The sequence below is a fragment of the Macaca thibetana genome, chromosome 12 (genome assembly GCF_024542745.1).
Source record: "Macaca thibetana thibetana isolate TM-01 chromosome 12, ASM2454274v1, whole genome shotgun sequence".
Taxonomy (NCBI): Eukaryota; Metazoa; Chordata; class Mammalia; order Primates; family Cercopithecidae; genus Macaca; species Macaca thibetana.
In genome coordinates this window covers 87,154,943-87,179,032 of record NC_065589.1, presented here as the reverse complement: position 1 = coordinate 87,179,032, position 24,090 = coordinate 87,154,943, and the positions used below count along the sequence as shown (strand labels likewise).

The window sequence follows — 24,090 nt, the reverse complement described above, 5'->3', positions numbered from 1 at the left end:
AATCATGCTAAATTAAGCTTTATAAATAAAGGAGAAATAAAGTCTTTCTGGACAAGCAAACACTAAGAGAGTTCACCATCACTAGGCCAGTTCTGCAAGAAAGGCTTAAGGCAATCTAAACCTTGAAATGAAAGGTTGATAATCACCATCATAGAAACACATGCAATTATAAAATTCACAGAAATTCACAGACCTTATAAAACAGTAATTGAGACTACAAAGCAACTAGACAACAACTGACATTATGACAAAACAAAACCTAACATATCAATATTAACTTTGAACATAAAGGAATTAAATACTCCACTTAGAAGGTATAGATTGGTGGAATGAATAAAAGAAAAGATCCAACTATATGCTGCTTATAAGAAACCAATCTAATTGTTGAAGACACATAGATTCAAAGTAAAGAATGGAAAAAGGTTTTTCAAACAATTGGAGACCAAAAACAAATAGGATTAGCTATATTTATGTCAAATGAAACAGACTTTAAATCTACAACAGTTAACAAAGACATAGTCATTATCAGTTGAACGGGAAGATATAATAATCCTAAATATAAAAGCACCCAACACTGGAACACCCAGAATGATAATGCAAATACTACTTAATATGGTTTGGCTCTACATCCACACCCAAATCTCATCCGGAGTTGTAATTCCCACATGTCAAGAAAGGGACTTGCTCAGAGGTGACTGGATCATGGGGGTGTTCTCCCTCATGCTGTTCTTGTGATAATGAGTGAGTTCTCATGAGAGCTGATAACTTTAAGTGTAGCACTTCTGCTGTCTCTCTCTCTCCCGATACCTTGTAAGATGTGCCTTGCTTGCCCTTTACCTTCCACCATGATCATAAGTTCCCTGAGGCCTCCCCAACCATGCAGAACGTGAGTCAATTAAATCTATTTTCTTTACAAATTACCAAGTCTCAAGTGTCATCTTATAGCAGTGTGAAAACAGGTAACACAGAGAATTGGTACCAGCAGAGTAGGCTGCTGCTATAAAGAAAACCTGAAAATGTAGAATTGACTTTGAAACTGGGTAATGGGCAGAGGTTGGAACAGTTTGAGGGGCTCAGAAGAAGACAGAAAGATGTAGGAAAGTTTGGAACCTCCTAGAAACTTGTCAAATGGTTTTGACCAAAATGCTGATAGTGATATAGACAATGAAGTCCACATCAGATGGGGATGCGGAACTACTGGGGACTGAAGCAAAGGTGACTCTTGCTATGCTTTAGCTAAGAGACTGGTGGCATTTGGCCCCTGTCCTAGAGATCTGTGGAACTTTAAACTTGACAGAGATGATTTAGGGTATCTGGTGGAAGAAATATCTAAGCAGCAAAGCATTTAAGAGGTGACCTTGCATTTACGAAGAGATGATATGAAATTTGAACTTATGTTTAAAAGGGAAGTAGAGTGTAAAAGTTTGGAAACTTTGCAGCCTGACCATGCGGTAGAAAAGAAAAACCCATCTTCTGGGAGGAAATTCAAGCAGGCTGCAGAAATTTGCTTAAATAATGAGGAGCCAATGTTAATCATCATGACAATGGGGAAAGTGTCTCCAGGGCATTTCAGAGATCTTCAAGGCAGACCCTTCCATCACAGGCCCAGAGGCCTAGGAGGAAAAAATAGTTTTTGTGGGTCAGGCCCAGAGCCCCACTGCTCTGTGCAGCCTTGGGATTTGGTGCTCTGTGTCCCAGCTAAAAGCTCTAGCCATGGCTATAAGAGGCCAACATACAGTTCAGGCTGTTGCTTCAGTGCAATGCACCAAACCTTGGTGGTTTACACATGGTGTTGGAGGGAAAAATGGTTTTGTGGGGTAGGCTCAGGGTCCCACTGCTCTTTGCAGCTTTGAGACTTGGTGCTCTGCATCCCAGCCAAAAGTTCCAACATGGGTCAAAGAGGCCAATGTACAGCTCAGGCCATTGTTTCATAGGGTGCAAGATCCAAGCCTTCATGGCTTACATGTGGTTTTGGGCCTGCAGGTGCACAGAAGACAAGAGTTGAAGTTTGAGAACCTTCACCTAGATTTCAGAGGATGTATGGAAATGCCTGGATGACTGGGCAGAAGTTTGCTGTGGAGGTGTAGCCCTCATGGGCAATCTCTTCTTGGGCAGTGCAAAGGGGAAATGTGGGGTTGGAGCCACCCACACAGAATCTCCAGGGGGGCACTGCCTAATGTAGCTGTGAGAAACAGGCCACTGTCCTCTAGACCCTAGAAAGGTAGGTCCACCAACAGCTTGCACCATGCACCTGGAAAAGCTGCAGGCACTCAATGACGGTCCATGAAAGAAACCATGGGGACTGTATCCTGCAGAGCCACAGAAATGGAGCTTCCCAAGGCCATAGGAGTGACCCCTTGCATCAGCATGATGCATGACCTAGATGTAAGACATGAAATCAAAGGAGATTTTGGAGCTTTAAGATTTTTTCTTTTTCTTTTTTTTTTTTTGAGACAGAGTCTTACTCTCAGCTCACTGCAACTTCCACCTCCCAGACTCATGCAATTTTCCCGCCTCAGCCTTCCAAGTAGCTGGGATTACACGTGCCCACCACCACCACTGGCTAATTTTTGTATTTTTAGTAGTGACAGGGTTTCACTGCATAGGCCAGACTGGTCTTGAACTCCTGACCTCAGGTGACCCACTTGGAGCTTTAAGATTTAATGACTGCCTGGCCAAGTTTTTGACTTGCATAGACCCTGCAGCCCCTTTGTTTTGTCTGATTTCTCCCACTTAAAAAGGGAACACTTACCCAATGCCAGTACTTCCAATTGTACCATGGAAGTAACTAACTTGTTTTTGAGTTTAACATCCTATAGGTAGAAGAAACTTGCCTTGTCTCAGACAAGACTTTGGACTTGGACGTTTGGGTTAATGCTGGAATGAGCTAAGACTTTGGGGGACTGTTGAGAAGGAATGATTGGTTTTAAAATGTGAAAATATCATAAGATTTGGGAGAGGCCAGGGGCAGAAGAATATGGTTTGGATTTGTGTCCCCACCCAAATCATATCTTGAATTGTAATCCCCACATGTCAAGGGAGAAACTCGGTAGGAGGTGATTGGATCATGGGGTCAGTTTCACCCATGCTGTTCTTGTGATGGTGGGTGAATTCTAACAAGAGCTGATGATCTGACAACTTTAAAGTGTGGCACTTCCTCATTCTCTCTCTCCTGCAACCATGTAAGACATGCTTTGCTTTCTCTTCACCTTCCACCATAATTGTTAGTTTCCCGAGGACTCCCCAGCCATATGGAACAGTAAGTAAATTAAAGCTCTTGTCTTTATAAATTACCCAGTCTCAGGTAGTATATATACAGCAGTGTGAAAACTGACTAATACACTACTAGACCTAAGAAAAGAGATAGACAGCAATACAATAATAGTGGAATTTTAATACCCTACTAACAGCACTAGAAACATAATTTAGGCAGTAAATAAACAAAGCAACACTGGACTTAAATTGGACTTTAGACAAAATTGACTGGATAGACATTTACAGACTGTTCTACCCAACAGCTGCAGAATGCACACTTTTCACATCATTACATGGAAGTTTTAAGGTAGACCACCTGTAAGTCCACAAAACAAATATTAATAAATTTAAATAAATCAAGATTACATCAAGTATCTTCTCAGACCACAGTAGAATGAAAGTAGAAATTCATTTTAAGAGGAACTCAGAAAACTATACAAATACATGGAAATGAAAGAACATGATCTTCAATTATCTTTGTGAAAACAATGAAATTAACACAGAAATTTTAAAAAAATTAAATGAATAAAAATAGATGCACAACAAGCAAAACATTTGGGATACTGCAAAAGCAGTATGGAAAGGGAAGTTAATAGCATTAAATGACTACATCAAGAAAATAGAAAGATCACAAATTTACAACCTAACATTATACCTCAAGCAACTAGGAAAACAAGAGCAAACCAAACCCAAAGCTAGCAGAAGAAAAGATTATAAAAGATATTAAAGAAGAGCTAAATGAAATTGAGACCAAAATATAAAAATAAAAAGGATTAATAAAATTAAAAGTTAATCTTTCCAAAGGATGACTAAAATAAATAGATTGATAGCTAGATTAACCAAGAAAGAATGACAGAAACTTCAAATAAGCAAAATCAGAGATGAAAATGGAGACATCACAAGTGAAGCCATAGAAAAATAAAGACCATGAGAGACTATTATGAAAAGCTCTACACTCACAAACTAGAAAACCTAGAGAAAATGGATAAAGTCATAAGTGACTTCAGTAAAGTTTCAGGATACAAAATCAATGTACAAATATTAGGAACATTTCTATATACTAATAATGACTAAGCTGAAAATCAAATTAATTCCATGTATTATAGCTACAAAAATAAATAAATAAAATACCTAGAAATTCATTTAACCAAGGAGGTAAAAGGTCTCTACAAGGAAAACAACAAAACACTGATGAATAAATGAAAAAACATCCTATGCTCAGGGATTGGAAGAAGCAATATTGTTAAAATGACCATACTCCCTAAAGCTAGATACAGATTCAGTGAAATTACTATCAAAATACCGAAGTCAGAAAACTCATCTGAAACCTACAAGACCCTGAATAGCCAAACCAAGTCTAAATGAAAAGAATAAAACTGGAGACATCACATTACCTGACTTTAAATTATACAATAATGTTATACTAACCAAAATAATATGGTATTGATATAAAAACAGACACACAGATCAATGAACCAAAATAGGAAATCCAGAAATAAAGCCATATACCTATGACCAACTGCTCTTTGATGAAGTCAACTAAAATGTACACTGGGGAAACAATACCCTATTTAACAAACTGTGCTAGGAAAATTGGATTGCCATATGCAGAAAAATGAAAGTGGACTCCTATTTCTCCCCATATACAAAAATTAACTCAATATGATTAGATATTTAAAATTAAAACCTGAAACTATAAAATTCCTAAAATAAAACCTAGGAGAAACTTCTGGACGTTGACCTAAGCCAAAAATTTATGACCAAAACTTCAAAAGCACAAGCAGCAACAACAACAAAAGTAGACAAATGGGACTTCCTTAATTGAAAATGCTTCTGCACAAAAAAATAAATAATCAGCAGAGTAAACAGGTAATCTACAGAATGGGAGAAGATATTTCCAAACTATGCATCTGACAAAGAACAAATGTCCAGAATCTCCAAAGAAGTCAAACAACTGAAGAAGAAAAAAACAAAATGAATAATTTCATTTAAAAATGAGTAAAAAAACCATGAAGAAACTACTTAAAAGAAGACATACATATTGCCAACAAACATATGAAAAATCATTAAACAACATTAATGATAGAGAAATGCAAATTAAAACCACAATGAGAGAGCAGCTTATACCAGTCAGAATGGCTATTTTCAAAAAGTAAAAAAAACCCAGATGTTGGTGAGAGTGTGGAGAAAAGGGAATACTTGCACACTGTTAGTGGGAAGGCAAATTAGTTCAATATCTGTGGAAAACAGTATGGAGATTCTCAAAGAACTAAAAGTAGAACTACCATTTGACCCACCAATACCACTACTGGTATCTACCTAAGGGAAAAGAAATCTTTAAAAAAAAAAAAAAAAGACACATGTACTTGTAGGTTTATCACAGCCCTATTCAGAATAGCAGAGATAGAAAATTGACCTAAGTGTCCATCAACAGATGATTGGATAAAGAAAATATGCTAAATGTGCTGTGTATATGTACACACAAACACACACACACACACATACACATACACCATGGAGCACTATTCAGTCATAAAAAAAGATTAAATCATGTCTTTTGCAGCAAAATGGATGCAATCAGAGGCCATTATATTACATGAAATAAATCAGAAACCAAAAGTTAAATACTGACTTGTTCTCATGCATAGGTGGGTGCTAAATAACGTGTACACATGGCCATAGAGAGTTGAGTTGAGTAACAGACATCGGAGACTTAAAATGGTGGAATGGTGGGAGGGGGTGGGGGATGGAAATTATTTAATGAGTCCAATGTACACTTCTGTTGATGGTTAAACTAAAAGTTGTTTAATTTCCACATATATGTAAGCTTCTCTAATTTGTGTTATTTTGACATTATTTTATTGCAGTCAGAAAACATACTTTATATTATTTCTATTCTTTGAAACGTACTGAGTTTTTTAAAATGACATAAAATATTAACTACCTTAAAGAATATTCCCTGTGTACTTGAAAAGAATGTATATTCTGATACTGAATGGACTGTTCTACACATATCTATTAGATTTCATTTGTTTATAATATTGTTCAAGTCTTCTTTTTTGTTGATGTGTGTATTTGATCTATCTGTTATGAAAAGTGGGCATCTGAGTTCTCTATTAGTGTTCAATTATCTATTTCATCTTTCATTTCTGTCAGTTTTTGCTTTATGTATTTTGGTGCTCTGTTATTAGGTGCATATATATGTATATTGTCATATCTTCCTGATGGATTGATTATTTTATCATTGCAAATATCTTCCCTTATGTCTAGTAACATTATTTGTTTTGAAGTCTACTTTTTTTATTGTTATTATAGTCAATTCCTAATTAACTCTTTGCATAAATCTTTTCCCATTTTTTATTTTTTAAGTTGATTCATATATTTAAATCTCAAGTGTCTTGGATCTTGTTTTCTTAATCCTGTCTAAAAATTACTGCTTAATAATTAGAATATTTTATTCATGAAGATTTACTGTTATTATTGATATAATTGGATTTTCACGTACCATTTTACTTTTCATTTTTATATCTCCTATGCCTTTTTCTTCCTCTATTCCTTTTTTACTGCTTTTTTTTTTTTTTTTTTGCATCAGGTAAATATTTTCCCTGGGAGTATTTAAGGTTTTTTTTAATGAATGTTTTACTTTGTTGTTTAAGTTATTTCCACATTGGCTGCTTTCAGGCTTATCGTATAGATATTAACTTATAAAAAATGTCTTTATTTTATACAAACTTAGTTTCACTGAGATAGGAAAACATTACTCCTATATAATTATTTTATTTCCCTCCTTTTGTGATATTACTCTTAAACATACTACACTTATAATTTCTACAAACCAAATGATGCTTATTAAAATCATAATTTTATATAGTATTATGTACTTTAAAGAAGCTAAGGGAAAAAGGGTGAACAAATATTTATTTATAGCTTTTGTTATATTAAGCATCTCATCTATCATTTATGATTCTGTTTGTTTATTCCCATGGTTTCAAGTTTTTATTTGTAGTCACTTCCTTAGTCCAATACAGCTTTGCATCCAACCCACATGTTCTGTGCTGTTATTAGACAATATATTACAATTCTATATGTTATAAGTCCAAAAATACTATATACACATATAGTGTATGAATGTATGTGTGTGTATATATATTATATATATGTATTAAGTAGGTATGTGTGTATACGTGTGCACACTAGGCATCCTTAATTCAAAAAATTCAAAATCTTTAATACTCCAAAATCCAAAACTTTTTGAGCATTGACATGATGCCATAAGTGGAAAATTTCACACCTAACTTCGGTGATGGGTCATAGTCAAAACACAGGCCCACAACACATAGTTCGTTCAGCATCTGTACAGTAACCTTTTAATCAAGACACAGAATTGCAGGTGGAGACTGAAAGCCTGCTGTTGTTTTCTATTGCTGTTGTTTAACAGCCTACACAGGTAGTCTGGTGCTGCTACTGTGCTTCTTAGTTACCATGAACACATAATTTTTTCACTATTAATGGTACGTCATACTTTTTACTGTTAAGTACATATGTGTGAATAAGTATAAGAAAATAATTACTTATTGATAGCAAGGAAATTCAGATTCAGGAATGATGGTGATGAGCCACATGAGTGGCTGAGATAGTGACATTTTTGCTTTCTGATGGTTCAATATACAGAAACTTTGTTTCATACACAAAATTATTAAAAATATGATACAAAATTACTTTCAGGCTATGTGTATAAGGTATGTATGAAACACAAATAAATTTTGTGTTTACACTTGGGTCTCGTCTCCAAGATATCTCATTATGTATATGATGTATATGCAAATGTTCCACAATTAAAAAAATCTGAAATCTGAAACACTTCTGTTCCCAAGCATTTCGGATAAGGGATACTCAACCTGTACATATATTTCCTCTGAATCGTTGTTTATTTTTCCTCATTAATGTCTTCAAATTTTCTAATTCTTTCCTCTGCCTGTTAAAATCTACAAATGAACGCCTCTGGTAAATGTTTCATTTTAGTTATTACACTTTTCAGTTTCAGATTTTTCTATTTTTCAAATAATTTCTATGTTTTTGTTGATGTTCTCTATCTAATGTAACACATTCATCATAGTTTACTTCCTTAATAATGGTTTTCTTTAGCTCTTTGAACATATTTATAAGGGCTACTTTGAAGTATTTCTCTATTATACACAATTTCTGTTGCTTCTCACTGGCAGTTTTTGTTGCTTGCTTTTTTTCTAGTATTTGGCTCATCCTTTCATGTTTCTTTGAATGTCTCATTTTTTTTTTTTTTCTGGAAACTAAACAATTTAGGTAATGTATTGTAGCAATTTTCTTCTCCATTCCAGAGCTTGTTATTGATATTTTCTTCTTTTCTTGTTTAGTAACTGGCTGGGTTGTTTTAGTGAAGTCTGTGTGATGTTGCTTTTCAGGGGATATACCCTTTGGTAAGCCCAGAGTTATTCTGGGTTGACGGTGGCTTCTACTGGGCTCTCTTTATCTCTCCTTACCACACCAGATGTTAAGCTCCAGCAGTTGCTGGCTCATTGTTCAACTGTTTACAATAATATCCCAGGGCATAAATTGTTCCACAGACTCATCCAATCAAATTTAGGCTCCTTGAAGGTGTAGTTCCAAAGGTCAGTGTTTGAGATTTGTTCTGACACCAGAAGGGCTGTTGCAAGCTATTTCTCCATTTCTTTCCAACAAGCTGGCTTCTCTAAGAATAGCTCATATTTCACATGAATGTGTTAATCACTTGTCAATTGCTTTTTACCTAAGATGTCCTCCTGAGAGTGTTCCAATGCCTGACTTTTTTGCATTCTGCTGCAAATGAAGTTCCTTTATTTAAAGCGGCCTTTGATGTTCTCTGTTCTATGACTTGCTTGTTTTCTCAGACAAAATATTAACCCAGTGTTTGGTGTTGGGACAGGGAAAATGGTGAGCTTCTTTCTAAGTGACACCCCAGTTGAAGAGCTGAACACTCAGTGGATAAGAAGGGGGCAGCATTTTTAGGTATCTTTGGCTTGCCTCCTTTGTTCTTATAAAATGTTCATCCCATGAGCTAGGGCAAGGGTAATGCCCAGACACCACTCCCAAACTAGATCATTTGTTCCATAAGTGAGGACTAGGCAATAAAAGAGGTCTTCCATGCCTTAGCCATACTCATCTAGAGCTTAGATTCAGAAACAGGTAACTGGGATGAAGATGAAAAATGCTGATGTTCTGAACCTTAAGGGAAGAGAGCCCTCCAACTTGATGCTGGAAGAAGAGAGAAGCCTGTGTTCTTGGCTGTTCCACTTTGGAGTAGAGTTTCTGTCCAGCTGATCTGGAAAAGGGGTGATGAAAGGCATGGGTCATAGCTTAAACATCCAGGCTTTTGCAATTTTTACTAAGTATAATAGATTTTTTTGACTAAGTGTTTTTTTTTTTTTTTTTACATTTACTATATACAATTTTCTGAAAACTTCAATGTTGTTTTTATTTATAATATTTACAAGTTTCACTAGGGAGTGGACCCATGGAGTTCCTCACAGTGATATCAGAAGTGGAATTCCCATTTTCCTTCCTGTTGAAGTGCATATAAAGATAATCACATAGAGGTACTTTTGTGATATCTGCTTCTTTTACTCAGCATTATGCATCTGAGATACTATTATGCTATTGTGTGTAGCAATAATTTCTTCTCTTTCATTGCTATATAATGCTTCATGGTATGAATATGCCATAACAAGTCATTGTTCTCCTCAGTGTCATTTGGATCATTTTCAGTTTGGGGGTTTTATAAGTAAGCTCTTATAACAATTATCAAATACTTTTTAATCAGCGTAATCATTTGTTCTCAGCATACTCCTATGAATGAAACATGTCATAAAATATGTGTATGTTTAATTTTAGTAATATTTGCCAATTTCTCAGGAATATTGTTCCAATATATACTACCACCAGCAATAAATAAGAGTTTTAGTTGCTACATACTTAGACAACCTTTGGTATTGTCAGGTTCTTTTAATTTTAGCCCTTCTGGTAGCATTTTAATGGTATCTCATTCTGATTATATTTTCCATCTCCATTATAACTAATGATGTTAAGTATCTTTCCTATGTTGGCCAAATGAATAGTGTTTTTTGAGTGCCATTTTGAGTTGTTTGCCCATTTTTTTAAAAAACTGGTTTGGCTGTCTTTTCCTATTTTATTTTTAGGAGTTCTTTATATATTGTGCTAGATATGTGCATTGCATATCTTCTCCTAATCTGTGGCCTACCACTTCACTCTTTTTATTACATCTTCTGATGAACAAAATTATTTATTTTAAAAGGAATTCCAGTGTAGCAATCTTTTCTTTTAGAGCTAATTTTTTGTGCCCTTTTAAAGAAATATTTGTCTCCACCAAGGTCATAAATATATTGTCTCATATTTTTTTCTGGAAACATAATAGTTTTACATTTCACATTTGCAACTATAAACTCTCTTAAATTACTCTATGTCTAGTATAGAATCTATTTTAAAGTTCATTTTTATTCATATGGATATAGAATTGGTCCAGCATTATTTATTAAACAATCTTATGCTCACAAAATTGTCATGGCATAAGCAGGCCTACCTCTTAATTCTTAGTTGCTTTGGTGTTTTAAACTACAACTATATCAAACCACATTCTTGACTACTAAAGCTTTACAATATATTGTGAAATCTGGTCATGTATATCCTTCATCTTTGTTCTTATTTAAGATTGCTTTGGCTATTTCTGGTCATTTATATTTTCATTTAAGTTTAGAATAAGAATTTTTAAAGTCTAATCAGTGTGTCAAAATGATTAAATCAGATAGTCATTTCTATCCACAAGTAAAAAGAGACCCAAGAGATTTCTTTATGAAATTTTAGAGGACAAAAGGCGGGAATACACTAAAAGAAAAAAAAAAAGAGAGAAATGTTTTACCTTGATATTCTTATCTGTAGAATGATGTAGAAGAGTCTGGCAAAGTAGTTTAAAAAATACTGCTTAATACATTTATATGTGTATTAGTTCATTTTCATACTGATATAAAGAACGTCCTGAGACTAGGTAATTTATAAATAATAGAGGTTTAATTGACTCACAGTTCCTCATGGCTGGGGAGGCCTTAGGAAACTTAAAATCTTGGCAAAAGTGGAAGCAGGCACACCTTACATGGCAGCAGGAGAGAGAAAGCATGTGAAGTAGGAACCATCAAACACTTATAAAACCATCAGATCTCATAAGAACTCACTACTATCATGAGAACAGAATGGAGGAAACTGCTCCCATGATACAGTCAACTCCCTCCCTTGACACATAGGGATTACAATTCGAGATGAAATTTGGGTAGGGATGCAGAGTCAAACCACATCATTCCAACCCTGGCCCCTCCCAAATCTCATGTCTTTTCATATTTCAAGAGTAATCATGCCTTTCCAACAAAAACAGAAATTTCTTCCACCTGATACCCTAAATCATCTCTCTCAAGTTCAAAGTTCCACAGATATCTAGGTCAGGAACAAAACACCACCAGTCTCTTTGCTAAAGCACAGCAAGACTTACCCTTGCTCCAGTTCCCAGTAAGTTCCTCATCTTCATTTGATGCCACCTCACCCTGGACTTCATTGTGCATGTCACTACCAGCATTCTAGTCAAAGCCATTCAACAAGTCTCTAGGAAGCTCCAAACTTTCCTACATCTTCCTGTCTTCTTCTGAGCCCTCCAAACTGTGCCAACCTCTGCCCATAACCCAGTTCCAAAGTTGCCTCCAAATTTTCAAGTATCATTTTAACAGTACCCCTTTCTCTGTAGTACCAATTTATTCTATCGGTCCATTTTCACACTGCTATAAAGAACTTCCCAAGACTGGGTAATTTATAAAGAAAAGAGGTTTAACTGACTCACAGTTCCCCATGGCTAGGGAGGTCTCAGGAAATTTACAATTATGGCAGAAGGGGAAGCAGGTACATCTTACATGGCAGCAGGTGAGAGAAAGCATGTGAAGGAGGAACTGTCAAACATTTATAAAACCATCAGATGTCATAAAAACTCACTACTATTATGAGAACAGCATGGGAAAAACCACCCTCATAATCCAATCACCTCCCTCCCTCTACACATGGGGATTACAGGTCCCTGTCTCGACATGTGGGGATTATAATTTGAGATGAGATTTGGGTAGAGATGTACAGCCAAATCATATCAATATTCAAACTATAATTTTGGGTAAACAACACCAGTTCTACTCTAGTTCATCTCTCTCATAAAGCATTTCCTACATTCTGAGTGTATACATTACCAACTACATGTTATCAACTAGAGCATATATACTGTAGTTTACAAAACAATTTCTTTGTTTTGTGCATATGAGTCTTATTTTTCATGTGAGTTATGAGTAATATTATGAGTTCCCTAAGGGCAAAGGTCTTTTAGACCTCTTTTTACCCCTCATGACAAGGTAACCCATAGTACTTAGTGAAATGCTCAAAATATTGAAACATTCCATAAATGCTTCTTGACTGATTGGCCATTGACTGAAAGCCTGTCAACTGTCTACTCTTTAGCTGCTGGCATTTTCTATGTATTTCCCATCTAGCTTTGGTGATGATGTTCAACGGAGACAGATTTCTTTGCAAGTAATTATATTGCTTTTTACAATCTCCTTGAAGGAAGAGTGGTCATCAGTGTTAGAGATCTAGTATTAACACAGGAAAAGAAACATGGGTTAAAAACAAAAAATATTTGAAGAGATTGCAGCAAATAATAATGGAGAAAGCAGTCCACAGGCAATGACACCTTTGGATCCCCTCATACCTAGTCAGTCTCCTAATCATACGCTGTAGAATGCTAACCACAAAACAGACATACTGTGATTATCTGTAAACATTAGAGGATATAGCATCGAGTTGTATTGCCTCTACCAGGACTCTAAGCCGTAAACTTGTAAGTACATTAGAAGCCGACACTCTTAGCAGACTTTGCTGAATTGCTGGCAGCATCAACATCTGATCGATATGCATGTTCACCAGCCAAGCTGACTAGTACATCTGTTCTGTGAAGAAACATACATTCTGCCTCTAGTACAATCAGTGTAATTAAAAATTAACATGCATTAATTGTTAGAGCTGATGTAAACAGCTGATGTTCCACTTAGCACTGTCTTCTGTACATATCATTAGGCAAAGCCAAATATTGTTAAGTAAACAGGCAGCGCTTACAAAAAGGAGAGAAATAGAAAACTAATTCCAACTAAATAAACTGACACTGTATTAAAAGTCAAATTAAAATGATTAAGCAGAGCCAGATTAGGCTCTGGATCTTCAGAGGAAAACAATTATAAAAGTCACATTTAATTATTTGAATCTTATTTTGGTAAATGTATTTAGGCTCAGTCTGAAATAGAGTCAGTGCATGCATAATACACTAGGATTTCAAATGAGTAAAAAAGAACTCTAGGAAAAGTATGATTCAGGATTGATTTATGGCTGAAACATTCTGTGAGAATGCATCATTCACAGCCACTTCAGTAACCAGTGTTCTCTGGGGAAACCCAAATCTGATGTTTAATGTTAAAAGGGGTCTATTTTCTTCTGCATGCATCTGCATAACTACTGTCAGTGTCGATGGGAGTTTCAGGCACATACTGAGAGGAGAACATACACCTCACTACTTAAGTCTTGCCTGACTTCTTTTTTTAAATACTGTCATAGCAAAATGATTTTTCTATCTTGATTCGAAACCAGGAAAAGAAAAAAAAAAAATCTCCAGCAAGCAAATCTGTCCAGTGAGATGCACTCCCAGCATAAGTTCACAGACCAGTTCTGTACTTACAGATTGCCTGGGGCATTCAGCTGTTTATGGCCCCAGGCTTTTCCTCCCCTTCTGAGGTTTTCCCTGTAAGTGACTTGCCTGTCACTCTCAAGTCTAATTTAAAAATAGTGTGCATCTAAATTTTGAGAATGATTTCTTAGGTTATTTTCTCATGAAGTTTGACCAAGTTTCAAGGTACCAAAGTCCCAATAAGTGTGATTTTTTTGAAAGAAAATAAAAATCGCAGGGTGTTAGAGTCCAAGGGAGAAATGGGTTTATCTAGAAATCACTAGGGAAAACATTGTTTTTCAATGGTATTCACAAAGGTTCAACCCTTTTTTTTTTGTCATAATTACAGTCATTATAAAGAGAATAAATATAAAAATTTCCTTAACATTTAGGCATGAAATGGTGAATCCTCCACTGTAAGTATATAGTGATTTAAGAAAGTGCCTACATTATTTATTCATAATTGTGTTAAATTTGAATACAAACTGAATTCATTCATGTATTAAAAGTTATAAACGTGTTAAAACTACTTGTAACAAAAAAATCAGACGTGTCAAGAACCACAGCAATCAAAATGAACCTATAAAAGGTAAATAAGTTACATAAGTGTAAGGCATGAATATAAAAGCTGGCTTATGAGCTTCTAAGTTTTCTGTTGCTATTCAAAACCACCATTAATCTCCAAGCTTTAAACATAAAAGTTAAAAATTGGTAGTTACAGAATAACTGTTTTTGAAAATTTAAACTGAATTCCTAAAAGATATGATGATGATGATGATGACGATGATTAAAATGTCTGATACTTACAAAACAGTAAGGCTTTAATATTGTCTATATTATCCAATTTACATTTCTGGCATGATATTAAATGTATTTTTCTCTTTTTGAAGAAGGAAAAATCCATTAAAAATGCTGTTTACAAATGGCCATTTAAGCAAAATAATTTGAAAATGAGGTCATAGTTAATTAAAAACTAACATATACCTAATGCATGGATTATTAAGAAATAAGTATAATATGCATTCTATAGAACCCACATTAAGTATTAAGGTTTTTTTTTATTTTTATCAATTACTCAGAAAATCTTGATGGTCTCATGGTGCCTTATACTCATGAAAATCTCTGAGCAGTAACTTACAAAGTACTGTAGGGATTGATGATTTAGATCATTAGGATAAACTTACTTTTTACCTTGAAGGTTACTTTTTAAAATATTTCTCATATCAGTTGTCTTGACACTTAATGTTTATGTATGTTTACATATATGCATATATATGTGTGAATATATGTATGTAAAATAGTATATGCATATATACAATTGTATACATATATACAATAGTATACATATTCAAATATGTAGTTATATATAATATGTATATAAAATTGTAAAAGTACGTATATATAAAAATATATATATACACATACACACACACATACACACATACACACATACACACACACACACACACACACAATAATTCCGGGAAATTCTGCCTAATTGCAGTTTCCTGTGTTTCTTCTGGGACTAGAAAATAATTTGCTAAAATGAAAAATATGCATCTCTCTTAAAAAAAAATGAAAATACTAAAGGTGTCTCCTTCACGTTCAAAGAAAGGCAAGATAAAAATAAATACATTGGTGTTCATGAAAGTAATATATTTTCTATAGTATTTTTATAAGGATCTTATATAAAATATAATAATGATTATAAATCATCAGTGTATTCAGAAATTTCCTCAAAGAAGAAAGTGTGAATTTGTATTATCTTGTCTCCTCCATTTCGTAGGAAACCTTTATGAATGTAGTAGCAACCAAATAAATGATTTTCACAGAAAGGATTGGAGAGTAGAATATATATATGTATAAAGAATATTTGTAGCTAAAAAAGCTTCATTAATACTAGTGATTCTTAGAATGTAGTTAATACTATTAGAATTGTTTCATTTCTTAATTACTATCATTTTCTATGTTATTTTATTTTGGAACATTGCTTTCACTCTCTTCTTCTTTGTGGGAACAGACCAAAGTCGATTTTCATGTTTGATTGTGCTTCCAGGGGATGGAATTTTCAGCAAATGCTGTGTATAATTAACAGTTAAAAATACATTTTTACTCTAAAATTCTTTATAGCACTTCAATCTACAAACAATTTTGCCAATGGAGTTTAAAAAATAAAATTAAGAAACTGATATTCACATTTTTCTGTGTACAATAAAGCAACATCCAATGTCAATATCATAGTTAATCATTTTGTCTTTGTATTTATTTCAGAAAAAATAAAACGCATAGTTATATCTCTGAATCTTATATAACCAGTTTGTTAGTAAGGATTACTTTTTTTTGCTGTAGGATACATCAGATTTTCACTTTTTTTCTCCATTCCTTTATCCAAAACTACAAATGTGATGTCTTAGCAAACAATAATTACAAACAAAATAATGTATATTCAGGCTACCAACGTGGTGAAATATTAGCCCTCATGGGCTCACTTTGAATTTTCATTATTTATGAGTGGTGGGACTATATGGCAGGCATAATATAGGAAGTAGGTCCACCTAGAGAACACAAATGTCTCAGGAGACATATCCAATGGAAACGTGAGAAGAAATCAAAGATATCTTTTTATCGTTTCAGCATTTTGGTTAGTCAAAACTAGAAATCAGGTAGCACTATTTATACTAAAGTGAGAGAGTCTCTCTACTACTATTAAAGGGACTCTCAAGAGTTTTAAAGAAACCAGATGTCTTGAAACAACTCTTACTCTAGTTTGAAATCTCAGAGAAATGTTTTCATTTCAAGTGTCCAAACAGCAAAGGATAGTGACATGGATGTAGTCAGAACAATGTTGAAAACAAGGAAATTAAAATTAAAATTAAACTTTCAGCCTTCTATCACCCTGTAACAAAACTACTGTGCTCATTTTGGAAAGATAAAAGCAACCAACCAAATTTAACTTGATCCTTGAAGTTGCCCTGGAGTCCTGCTGTTTCTTGGTTTGCTCTCTCTCAAATGCTCAATCTACATTGAGTGGGACCACAGTGTCTATTTTCTACCTCCAATGCTCAATCTTCCCCTTCCCTCTCAAGGGATGCTTCACCTCCTAATTCAGAGAATTTTTAAAAGCCAGGAAGTAACAATTGCCTTAATATCCTACCACTAAACCTATAAAATCACCTGCATCTTTATCCTACTTTCCTCCCCGTTTTGTGAAAATGAGCGTTCTCCTTTTGCTAAGGCTACCATTTCTGCTGGCCTCCAGATTCTAAACTTTGTGACTTCTCAGAGAATCTCCTCTACTCATTTTATGGTCTCTCCTTCCTCATAACCACACTTCTGGCTAATGTTCTTTGCATGATAATGTCTCCAGTTTTCACCTCTTATTGATTCCTAAATGTCTTAGTCTGAGAAATCCAAGATCAAGGGGGCCACATCTGATGATACCCTTATTGTTGGCAGGGAATCTCTGCAGAGTCCCAAGGCAGCACAGGATATCACATGGTGAGGAGAATGAGTGTACTAGCTCAGGTTTCTCTTCCTTTTCTTCTATACCCACCAGTCGCACTCCCATCATAGCTCATTCACTTATTAACCCATTAAGCCCTGAATTGATTAATTCTTTCCTGAGGGCAGAACCCTCATTTTCCATTGCCTCTTAGAGACCTCACCTTTCAATGTTTCCACGTTGGGGATCAAATTTCAATGCACGGTTGGAGGAGACAAATATTCATAGCGTTCAGCATTAGTTTGCAATTTTAGAGGAGCAGATACCAAGAAAAAACTTAATGTGCATTGAGATGTCTGGGAAAATACCTGCAAAAGAGAAAGCAGAGGGATCATGAATCAGTGAGGAAACCCTTCACACTGTGAGGAGGATCCCTGTGAAGGAGAGATTGAAGGAAGAAGGATTGGTTAGGAAGAGTCTCAGACAATAGCACAGTTTTAAGATACTGTGTCCAGGAAATGGCACGTGGAGTGGAAGATTATTTTGGAGCTGTGAGATTTAATGTCTGCCTTGCTGGGTTTCACGATTCCTTAGGGCCTGTTACTCCTTTCTTCCTGTTTATTTCTCCCTTTTGGAATAAGAATGTTTAACCTATACCTGTTCTGCCATTGTATTTTAGAAGTAGATAACTTGGTTTTTGGTTTTACAGGGTCATAGTCGGAAAGAGTTTGCCTTGAGTCTTAGATGACACCTTAGACCTTTGTGTTGGTGCCAGACCAAATTAAGACTTTGGGAACTATTGGGATGGAATGATCACATCTGGCATATAAAGAGGACATGAGTTGTAGGGGGATAGTGGAATGTTATGGTTTGGATGTCCTTTGTCTCTGCCAACATTCATATTGAAATTTAATTGCCAATATAACAGTGTTGGGAGGTAGAACATTTAAGAGGTGATTAGGTTGTTAAGACAGATTCATGTCTTTCTTGTGAGAATGGATTAGTTTCCACCAGATGAATTAGTTCTCATAGGACTTGATTAGTCCCTGTGAGAGCTGGTTGTTATAAAACAGGTCAGCCTTCTTGTCCTGTCTCTCTCTCACATGCTTTTTCTGTGTGACATCACCCACGATTTTATGATGCAGTTAGGAGACCCTTGCCAGACCCCAGCACCATGCTTCTTGAACTACCCAGTCTCCAGGACCATGAGCCTAAATAAAACTCTTCTTTACAGATTATGCAGTCTCAGGTATTCTGTTATAGCAACAGAAAATGGACTAAGACACCCCCACCGTGTTCAGTCATTGGCGATAGGCAGTCAATGGTAAATATGGACTCTGCTCCGACAGTGGTGAATCCAGAAATGCAGCACCTGGAGCTATCATTCGGTTGTCTTCCTGCAGCAGCATGTTTGAGTGGAATATTCTTTTGGCAACTCACTGAGTCTCCTCCAGTTCATCAACTGTTATACCCCATCATTAAAATTACTCTCATCAAGTTTTCAACTGATAGTCAGTGAACTCTTTTTAGTTGTAAATTTTCTTGTGCTATCCACTGCATTTGACACTGCTGACCACTATCTCTTTAAAATTCTCTTCTCTTGACTTCTGTCACACTATCTTTTCGGATTTTTTGTTGTTGTTGTTGTTTAAAATGTCTATTTCTGCTTAGTTTTCTCCTCTGAGAATTACATTTAAAAATCCACATTTCATTGTTTCCAAAATTGGCAAATGTCACCATTATGTACCAGGATAGATAAAAGGACAAACTATAAAGTTTAGCATTGTTTTGATTTTTACATCTTGCTCTCTCACCATTCATACTATACTTAATTAGCACAATGCTTACCATTCTGCCCCTCAAACCTCTCAAATCCATCCATTCCCCTCCATATGCATGTGTTTACCAAAACAGCAAGATACTTTTTCTCTCACTTGGATTATTGCTAAATATCTCTTATACTAGTTTCTTTGTCATGAGTCTACTCACACTACAGACTGGGTGATTTTGCTAAAATGTAAATCTGTTAAATACCAATTTCCTGTTAAAAACTCTTCAAAGTCCTTGAGATAAATTTCAAACTGCTTAATACTGTACTGAAGGCTCTTTAAAAACTGGCACCTGCCCACCCTTTTATCTTCACCTTTCCCACTTGCCATGAGACTCTGGAATGAACTCAAACAACACTTTCTTAAAAGTTGCTCATCTATGCAATGCTCTCTTTTTTAGGTCTGGCTGAATCTTTTTTCCCTCTAATTTTCCTCCTGACAAACTTTTATCCATTTATTCAGTAAACGTTTTTGAAACTTCCCCCAAAGTCTTTGAGTCAAGATTTGGCACCTGTTCTCCATGATCTGAAAGCATCCTCTTCTATTACAACCTTACAGCAGTCCTCCCTTATTCAAAAGGAATAAATTCCAAGACTCACAGCGGAGGCTTGAAACCCCAGATAACACAAAAACTTATAAATATTATGCTCTTTTCCTAAATATACATATCTATTATAAAGCTTATTTTATAAATTAGGCATGGTAAGAGATTAATAATAATTAATAAAATAGAATAATAAAAATATATTGTAATAAAAGGTATGCAAATGTGGTCTCTCTCTCTCTCTCTCAAAATATCTATTGTTGAATTCACCCCTCTTCATGAGATGATGTGAGATGATAAAGTAGGTACATAATGAGATGAAGTGAGGTGAATGACAGTGGCATTGTCACACAGCATTAGACTACTCTTGACTTTCTGATGATGTATCAGAAGGAGGATCATCTGCTCTGGGTGATCCTGAATCACTGAGCCCTGATAATGTCAGCTGGATGTCAGGAGCAGATAATGTAAACTAACTGGGAGGTAGTATATACCATGTAGGTATGCTGGACAAAGGGATAATTCATGTTCGGGGTAGGAAAGAGCAGGATGGTCGGAGATTTCATCATGCTACTCAAAGCGGCATATGATTTAAAAATTTATGAATTGTTTATTTCTGGAATTTTCCATTTAATGTTTTCAGACCACAGTTGACTGCAGGTAACTGAAACCTCAGGTGAAACCATGGATAAGGGCTTACTGTATTGTTGCTGACCCATTTCCTTTGCTAGCCATAGGATCCATGAAAATTGGAGTCACATCTGTTCTATGGGTTATAATGCTTGAGACATAATAGACAGTGAATCAATATCCCCAGAATGCATTTTAGCTGTATGGCTGCAGAGATACCGTCTTTTCTTCCCCATTCCTCACCATGCATATATTTAATTTGATCTGGCAGTCAGAACAGCTGATTTGGAGCTTTTATCCTACTACTAATTATCTATGAAGTCTTGAGCTAATCGCTCCAGCTTTCAGTTTCTTCATATCAGGATGTGCCCTGCAAGTGAGTGTTGTCCTTCATTGAGTTTCTATCAGAAAAAAATGTTGTTTCACTGAACTAGATGACCTTTAAGATCCTCTTCAGTTCAAAAACATATTGCCTCTGGGGCTACAAACTATTAAGTTGAGGTAGAAGACAAGTGTACAGAGTAACATCACTTAATTATATTAGTATTTAATTTTTACGTAGTCTTCTTTTGTTAATACAACACTTAGTAATTTCTTTCATTAGTTCTAGTTGACCTCATGACAGCAGATTGTGTCTCTGTACCTTTAGCCACAGTTCCCAACTCTTCTTAGTCATCCAACTTACACTTACTGGCTAATGTTCTAAAGGTTTGTCTACAGAGTCTTAGCTTCTCTCTTCCTCAGTTTCCTCCTCTGCAAAATGGGTATAGTAATAATACCTATAAAATTTTTAATAAATAATTAAATGAGTTTATTTTCTTCAAGGTCCTAGCACACAGTAAGCTGAATATAATGTTATTAATTATTATGGTAAGGAACCAAATCCTTTTTCATTTACCCTGCATTGATACTGGGATATATCATCCATCCTCATGAGTGTGAGGTCATGAGTTAAAAGGTCAAACCTTTCAACTGGTTTGGGTTTTATTTGATTTGATTTTTTGTCTTCAGGCCTTTAAATATTTTTCTAGCTTGATAGATGCCACAAACCTCCCACTTTTGTTTAATAATGTCAGGAGTTATTTTCCTCTTTGCATAAGCAATTTATGTTACCAAAACAAAACAAGACAAAAAACACATACTAATTCCCTTTCCTTGTTGTTTCCAGTGTTTACCCCCTACAGATTTCTCCTTACACCTGACTATCCTTCTCACTCTTCAGTCTGACTGTGTAGCATCATACAGCTTAAATAAATTGTGAAGAGTATTTTAGAGAAACTAACATTTATAATATGTTCTTGTATTTCTACTTCAATGACCATGGGCTCAGATCAATTGAACCCTCCAAATTTATGACAACTTTAAGGGAGAGAGAGTTTCATATCATAAATATTTATTAAAGATCACATGAGAATCGTAGTACTCTCGGAGAAAGATAAAAACGATGCTTTTGAAAAGCTGTCTCTTACCATCCGGCCCCACAAAGCCCAGTTCTTCTTCTAAGATGAGAACTACAGTACTTAACATTTCAAGAAAGAAAGAAAACAAAAAGGGAAGCTTTTTTTATACTATACCTAGTTTGTAGCATTACAGAAATTTAGCAGAAAAGACCAGACATCCCCAATACTCCCTCCGACTCTAACCTCAGTCTGTCCTTACTTCCATTGCCGCCCCAGGCAATATGGCATGAAAAGGCTCAGCAAGAAATATTCATTTGTAAAAGAAAAACAAATCATTATAGCAACACTCACTGGTCATTCTGTAGCAAATGTGCAATGCTCAGATTTTGTATTTTCCTGAAATAACATGCACATTTTAGGCATGAAATTATGATTGTTTGACTGTGAAATACTGCACCCAAACACCATGTGGCTTTTAGCAGCATATCATCATATCAAGAACTATTTTTACCCTTTGGCGATTTTTCCTGCTTTGGCTCTGAGAGCTAGTCCATACGGTATTTGTATGTGGCATCAGTGGCAAAGATTTTTTAGAAGAGTAGATTTCTTCATTTAAACAGCATCACTGTGTAGTACCATGTACCAATGATAGCACAGAATCTAAACGAGAAATTAAAATAGTGTGATTTCAGGTTAACTGGCAAGAAATAAAGTCAGTGAGTATGAACAAGAGAGGAACAAAGATGACAAAGGACTTGGAACATACGTGTCTTTTCATTTTCCTTAAAAAGTGATTTAAGTACATACTAAATTTTATAATATCAGAAGAATGACAATTTTTTTAATGCAGTGTGTTCTACATTTTTCCCCCAATGACTCTGAATCCTAGTGACAATGAACTTTGTCCGGCATCTCATTTGATGAAAGCAGGCAGAAAGACTTACAACTTCCACGTATTTGCTGCCTTTCAGAATCCTGGGCAGAAGAAAAGAGCAACTTCTTGAAAGATTTAAGCATATATTGGTCCCCTTCCAGGACACAGACATGAAGCCATATAAGAAATATTTTGAAAAGACAACCAAAATTAGCCAAACTCTTTAAACTTTCAAAATGCTTGGAGCAAAAGTCTGTTTTAGTTTAATCCAAATTAGTTTGCAGACTTAACTAGAAAGAGAAGCTATAGGAAAATATGAGCTGGCTTAACGTGTGTGTCTTGTCTATAACTACAAAGTTGGCTTTTGTTTCTTGAAGAGACAAATCTGGTTATGGGGTTTTCCAAACCTGTGATGACATAAAAGTATAGTGCCTGTGATGCTGAGCATGGATTCTTAGATTCAAAAATTCAATTTACATTGAAAATAAAACAAAATTACACCAATTCATTTAAAATTTCTGCCACCCCATTCTTTCTAAGGAAATAGCATCAGAAAGATTAATTACATCAGCATTATGTTATACTCACTCAATACATATTGCTGCTTGAGTTTATGCGTAGATGATTTCAAAGCTGCAGAAATCACTTTTTAAGTTCTACTTGGTTAATCATATATATCCTTTTCATAGTTACTCGTGCAGTTACCCCTGTAAGAGGCTTCCCAGCACTATTGCTTTATAATAAAATGCTCCAGAGTGTCTATATATAAACTGAAGTTCAACTTGTCCATGCAGTCTAACTTGTTGCATATGTATTGCAAAGAAATTCCATTTTGTCAGTTGATTTATTGTTGTATCAAAAGAAATAAACTCTTGAACCCCAGGGGGAAAAATTATGCTGTTTCATTCTACTTATGATGTTTCAACATAGGCCAAAAAATAACCAGGCTTATTTTCTCAAGTGAGGAAACTGAAATGAAAGCCAAAAAAAGTAAAATTTTGGTCAAAATCAATGTTTTTATATACTTTTATTTTAAGAACTACTCTTCTTTCTGAAAACACACAAGCTTCATTTTGTAAGTTTATCTTTTCTAGAAAAGTATTGCTAAACCATTTGTTCTTTAAAATATATTGTATATATTAAGGAAGAGGATGATAGGTAAAAAAGGAATTAGATGAAGTAATGAATTTCTTTCTAGCTAATCCTTTTAGTGAAATATTTGCTTAAGCATTGGACTTGGTTGAAGAAATGTAACCATCTTTGCTATTTTTCATCATATGTGTTTAAAGCTCTA

At 35.1% G+C, this 24,090-nt stretch overlaps 1 long non-coding RNA gene across 1 annotated transcript; it reads right to left on the bottom strand.

The window, feature by feature from the left end:
* Positions 1-7,919: 7,919 nt before the first annotated feature.
* Positions 7,920-22,576, bottom strand: LOC126933206 (uncharacterized). The gene is made up of 3 exons (XR_007718457.1): positions 22,434-22,576; positions 17,743-17,887; positions 7,920-9,589 (listed from the first exon to the last, which is right to left on the bottom strand). It is a non-coding gene; the product is annotated as an uncharacterized LOC126933206 (long non-coding RNA).
* Positions 22,577-24,090: the final 1,514 nt, after the last annotated feature.